A 6,817-nucleotide genomic window follows, 5' to 3' on the forward strand; every position below is an offset into this window, starting at 1 on the left:
TAAAATCAACTTAATGAACATGCATGTATATGAAAAGACAAGGAAAAGTTGAAATGTAAGGATTCATAAGAGTTGGTATAAGGAGCCAACACTTCAATTAATACAGAAACTCAACCACCAAGATTCTAAAGTTAATCATGGCATAAAGAACATGAAGTCGATCCATACAAGGAATAACATTGAAACCGAAGATCTCACAACATAACCGATGAACTACCATGCTAAGTCTATTGACGAATCTCCCCTCTCTCCTAAAAGCCTTTGAACAAGCCTGTTACACCCCACACTGTGGAGCTCGGAATGTCTCTTAAGCTTCTTAGTAGTTACTATGTGATCTGGATAATCTACAATGCTATTAAACAACTCTAAGGAAAGGAGAATGTGATACCCTATTGTAGGGAAGGGTGGAAATAGGGTTATGAGGAGTCAAAAGAAGTTGGAGGCCAAGTAAGGAGTCGTAGGACTCGACTTACCTACGTAAGCTAATAACTTAGAAGTCCTACACACTTAAGCTACTTGAGTACACATCGAGCTTAAGTAGCGAGGAGTGCATACGCTCTTGAAGTAAGACGATATTACGAGTTCACGAGAGAGAAATAAGGAAACGACGCGCCTGCTCGAAGCAAGTAGGTGATGCACCTACTTGGAAAAGCAGGTGATGCACCTACTTAGGGTCAAGTAGGTGATGCATCAGCTTAGGGTGGACCCCACTGCTACATGGCAGCATATGATTGGCCGAACAAGTTTAGGTGGCACCCTAGGAGGCTGCCACGTGTCACCCTAGAAGGCTGCCACATGTCACCCTAGAAGGCTGCCACATGTCACCCTAGTGGGATGCCACATGGCACATTCTAAAGAGGTGTATAAATATGTATTATGTGACTCTTAACTTGTTCATTCTCCAAAAATCATCCAAGAACTTTGAGAGAAAAATGTGAAGAAGGACAAGGAATAAGGCAGCCATGGTCTTGAGAAATTAAAGGTAAGTTCTTCAATTTTTGTCTGTGAATTAATTATCTAGGGTGTTCCTAAACCACTTGGGGTGTATATATGTACCTTATGATGTCTATGTAACCATATCTTCAGCTTTACACCTGGAACTATTAAGAGAAAGCTGAAGGAAAATGCTAGGGGTACAAGCTAGAGGGGCTACGGGTTGGGGATGCCAAGGTAAGCCTTTGAGTTTTTTTCTGTAAATTAATAATTTGAGGTGTCACATGGTTATATAATAGTGTTTTATAACCAAAAATTCCAATTTTGTGCAACGGAGAAGGGACATAAATAGCCCTCTCAATTTCAGCATGTTTGGACAAGTTCTGAGTTGCAATTTGACCGTTTTGGCCAATTTCGGATAAGGTAAGGTTTCTCCTTTTAATTTACACTTTATGGTGTTGTTATGGAGTTTAGTATACGCCTTTTGTGTCTCTGGAAACGTAAAAATAGTATAGGAATGCTTGACGTTGGAGACAATCCAAATTGTAGTCGCTAGAGTTGAATTATCATCGAAATAAAGTGTTGTGCTTGTGGTATACTGCTGCAGGTGTGTGAGTGTGTGTTGAAGGGTATAAATGTATTCTAAAAGGGGTTTGTGTGCTTCTAGTTTTAGCCACATGACCCCTCATTTCGTATAATTAAAGGTATTACAAAATAAAGGCTAGACACTCTATTTTGATATCGTAATTTTGAGATAGTCATTTGGAGTTTATGTTGTATATTGTTGGTGTGAATTGCTTAAACATATGCTGCAGGTTGTTGTTTTTGGTTGGCTGTAGTGATTAGGGATGTAATTGGAAATTTTGATAGGGCATATTATAGGGGAGGTGCTGCCTTATTTTCATTAACGCCTTAACTAATTAAAGAACTAGTCGAGGAGACGAACAAGGAAATAGATTCCATGAATACTAAGGTGCAACCTAAGAGGATGGAAAGCTAAGAGTGTTTGATATTCGTATTACTTTCATGTTGAATAGGTTCAAAGGACAACGAGGCGAATGGGATAAAGAGTAACTTATAAGAGGTATGTGAAGCCCTTTCTTGGCATGTTTTTGACATAGGTATGTAAAGCCTATCTTTTCTCTTCCTTTTTGGCATGTCTTAGATGTAGGCTATCTATGATGAAAGCTTTGGGGAAACTTTACTCTTAGGTTCTGAATATGACATCAGGACTCTTGATCACTTCTGGATGTTAAGACTTTTAAAGTAGTTAAACTCCTACTCCTCGAGTTTTCTATATGACTGTATAACAATTGATTCGACTAAGCTCTTTTTGTAAAAAAAGAAAGGCTCTGAGATAACCAACGCTCGAACTTCTATAAGATATTTCATACTGGTATATGTCTAAGATTTCCAAAACTACCTTTTACATAGTCCTTAGTGATATTTAGAGGGTATACGTCAGATACTTTTTGACATAATCTCCAGGGATGATTCACCTGATGACTTCATTGAGTCTCCATTAATGATTTAAACTGTGTTTTGTTTCTCACTACTCTACTTGTGTATACCGTAACACTTCTTTCATCGTGCCCAACCAGGAATAGTAATCATGCATAATTCACTGCATTTTTCACCGTTCCCTTACTAGAGGGTCGGGTACATATGTATATATATGATGATGTGTTGTAATAATGTGGTGATGGCACTGTGGGCATGATGGTTTTACAGGTATGATTCATCAGACCCCTAAAAGGGCCGACTATATGGTATGATATGAGCATGCATGCTTTTGTAATTCACAGACTACAGGTATAGGCTTTTAATTTGATAATTTATTCTCCTGCTTCTTTATTTCGGATATACCTCCAGTTGTATTATGTTACGTTTTACATACTCAGTACATATGTCGTACTGACCCCCTTTTCTCGAAGGGCTGTGTTTTATGCCCGCAGGTATATATACAAGTTTTGGGAGTTCGTCATCTTAGGATTCCGCACAGCTCATCTGGAAGAGACTCTATTGTATCAGAGCATAGTTTTTGATACTGACAACTGATGTATAAATTGTTTTTGGCTATTCAGGGGTACGGCGGAGGCTCTGTCCCGCCATATGTTGTCGTTAATATTTTAGAGGTCTGCAGACATGTATATGTAGGTTGTATATGTCAGTTTGATTCAGCTGGGTCTATATGATATATTGTACATGTTGTTATGTTATGGAAGCCTGGTCGGCTTGTGTGCCCTTTCATGAGGTGATACAAATGAAAGAGGCTACAGATATACAGAATGTTATGACCCATGGGGGTTCTCATGTACGTATCATGTTGTTGTAGTCCGGTTTGACTACACTTGGTTTATATGCATTGCATGCTTATAATTCGATGTGACCACAACTGATAGATATGTATAGGGGGTCTAGGTTGGACCCCAGTCGTGGTCTACGGGGTTGGGTCGTGACAGAAGTGGTATTAGAGCAGTTAATGGTTGGATTGTCTGCAGACCGTGTCTATTAGAGTCTTGGTTATCGATGTGTTGCGTGCCACATTTATAAACAGGAAGCTACAGGACATTTAGGATGTTACCTTTCTTTCACATCTGAGATCGTGCTTTAGATCCGAGTCATAGCAAAATTTATTATACTAACCTTGGATCTTAACAGAAGTACGACACCAACAGAAGGAGGTAATTGATGACGTGGGAAGTTACAAAGCACACAGGTAAGTAAAGTAAAGGCACGAAAGATATCTATTAAGAAAGGTATTGACATGTGATTGAAATGTAAAGTCGGAAACTGAAGGGAAAAGTAGACAAGAAAATGCAACAGATGTAGGTTGAAGTTGGACATACGAGGCAAGTCTAGTATTTTTATATTATTATTGACATTGAAAGCCCTGTGTGGTTGTAATATGAGATGGTATTGAAAGCCCTGTGCGGCTGTGATATGATATGAATATATATGTGTTGGCCCTGTGAGGCATTGTTGGTATTTTCTACGTGCAGGTTTGGGATAAGTAAGAAATATAGAGGAAACTCTGCCAAAATTTTTCCAGAACAAGAAAAAGGGAATAAAACATAGCTTTATAACATATCTTGGAAATTGATACCGAGTACCCATATTATGCCAAGTTAAAGTTGTAAGAGGTACTCTTCATGTCGTCAATAAGGGATACCCTTTTTACTTGGGGAAGTTTATTACCGAGAAACAAAAGTCTGTCTGAGCAGTATAGTTCAAACCACAGTATCTCCAGCCGTAATTGTGCTGTAGAAAAAAAGCAGATGCTTAGGTTGAAAGGTAAGATGTCCAGTAATTGAGCTTCAATCATTTTGAAAGTACCAAGCCCCCAACTCCTAATTGTAAATTAGATAAGTTGTTCATAACTCAAGGATAAACTTACAAAGGAAACCAGGTAGGTCAAGTATTAAAAGAAGTACTGTAATGATTAAGAGATTCTAGTTTCTTCCAACAATGGTTGGAAAATGGTTTACGATAACAGTTTATAGTTCTCCACCAACTAAATGGGGAAAGAGCTTCGGACAGAAGCACCTCAAAAACATGTTAGGAACTGAATATGAGTACGAACTAAAAGGGGGATATGTAAGTATGAATTTAATGGTGTGATACAATTATACAGGGATAAAGTAGGACCATTAGTAAGGCGTACTTGGTATATGTTAACTAAGTTAAAAGCCTGTGTTGGGTACACAGTAAGGGTTAGGTTATAAGGTATAAAGGAGTAATGCGTATACATAACGTCTCCCCGAAAATAATGGAACTCTGAAGAGGCAAAGAAGACAAACTAAAGGAATAAATGGCACAACTTCCATTCATCCGAAGAAACAAAGGATATAGGTTGGGAAAGCCATTACTCCAAGAGAACCTTGGACAATGAATGTCGGAATACAAATGTTGCATAGTTAAAAGAAAATTTAGAACGGATACAAGTGTATATTAACTTTTATAAAGATAAGTAGAATGTGGCCTTGGGCGAGTTGTTCTAGGGGTACCATTACTTAAGTAAAGATTAATATAGGAGATGTCGCACTATGTATGGAAAGGTTCCGGTCGCTTTGTGATTTATCCAAGGTTCCGTACGTGGATAATCATGTTATAAAATGTACGGAAAAATGGGGACATGATGCAGTACTAAGTAGACTAGGGAAGGAAACTGGGCGAATTTGAGACTAGACCTAGAGAGATAGAGCAAGGTATAAACAGGTAAAAGTATAAGTACCCTCTAAAGGGGGGAAGCAAGTGAGAGAAATGCAAGGGTAAGATGGAGGCAATTGATGGGGCAACATGCTTGAGATGGATGTTTAAACTGCAATAAGATCCCCTGCTGAACCAAGTTAGAAAGGTTTGGAAGCCACCAGTAATTGGATAGAAGTCAGAATGGTATGTAAGATAGCGTTAAGCAGTTTTGACAAAACCCTAAATGATATAACACTAGAAGGTGGGTACGTATAAAAGCAAAAAAATATACCAATGAAAGGATATCGAATAACTTAAGGGACACTACAAAGCAAAATAACAGCATGCTAGATCAAAAGCCACATGTTGTCTGTAGAGTTGGTCGCAAATGATATTGCGATAGATAAATAACCAAGGAAAAGAAATAGCAAGACTCCTATGGTAGGAGATAAAACGAGCAAGGAGTAAATAAGGAAATAGAAATAGGTGCGACAAGGTATTTCTTGCACTCTCTCATATCCTCGTAAAGGTAAAGAATGACACGAGAATGTGTCGAGAAGGTTACAAGCGGGGGTAAGGAAAAATTGTGAATGGTTTAAATAAGACGGACAGGACTAACTGGTTACTACAGGATTGGCAAGATTATATGTAAAATTCCTTTAAAACTATGCCATCTAAGGATAGACAGAACTCAAAGTGGCTCTAAAGGTCACTATATGAACGAACTTTAGCACTACTCGGTAGCCAACTCTAATGAATGGGTGCGTACAAAAAGGGGTGAATACAATAGGAGGATTTAAACCAAAATGACCAAAAAAGGACATAGTCGTAGTGGAACTAAAGATCTACCCCTATACCGGTTGCAAGTTAATAGAGGAAAGCGTAAGGCAACACATAAAAACTGGTGAGACGATGCTAAGATAAATCTTGGGCTAAGTTGAGTGCCCCGCACATTATTGCAAGGATTACTACGAAACGCGATATGAGGACTTCCCAGGAGGTCACCCATCCCAGTATTACTCTCACCCAAGCACACTTAACTTCTAAATTCTGATGGAATTTAGTGCGATAGTGCGGGTATGGTCGTACGAGATGGAAGAATCTAAACTAGCGGTGGAGAAACGACATGAGATTATGTTCCTCGAGTACTATACGTTACGTTAAGGGTATTTTAAAAAGAACTTAAGCAAGACAAGAAGTATTAGCTAATTGCTAACTGATGATGTACTCGAATGCCATAGTTCTTCAACATAGTACCAGTTAATGAGAGACAAACCACTGAATGGCTATATGGGCCAGTGGGCGAGGAAATTTTGACACTACTTGGTAGCCAATTCTGAGGGCAAAAAAGCAAAACCCAAAAGGTAAGGGTACCAGTTGATGTAATTTACGGAAGACAAGAAGTAATACCCGAGTTCAAAAATTCCACAATATGACCAGGGCTACAAGACTCACTTCGCACTCCGTCGACAGATGACTTTGGAGGGAATGTTACCTAGGGATTAATGATATTAGCCCATGCTCCTTCAATCAAAGGCTACCTACTCAACCGAGAAGGTGTAAAATTATAGGGTAAAAGAGTAGTAGAACCTTACGGAGTCCCCATAGCTATTATCCCAAACAAAGGAGTCCAAGTTACAGTTAACTATCGAGGATCAGTCCGTGAAGAAACTAGGAAGACAGATAAGTCTTT

At 38.8% G+C, this 6,817-nt stretch overlaps 1 pseudogene; it reads right to left on the minus strand.

The window, feature by feature from the left end:
• Positions 1-6,096: 6,096 nt before the first annotated feature.
• On the minus strand, positions 6,097-6,215 carry LOC129904716 (5S ribosomal RNA; annotated as a pseudogene).
• Between the last annotated feature and the right edge of the window lie 602 nt (positions 6,216-6,817).

Source organism: Solanum dulcamara, chromosome 1 (genome assembly GCF_947179165.1).
Source record: "Solanum dulcamara chromosome 1, daSolDulc1.2, whole genome shotgun sequence".
NCBI classification, from domain to species: Eukaryota; Viridiplantae; Streptophyta; class Magnoliopsida; order Solanales; family Solanaceae; genus Solanum; species Solanum dulcamara.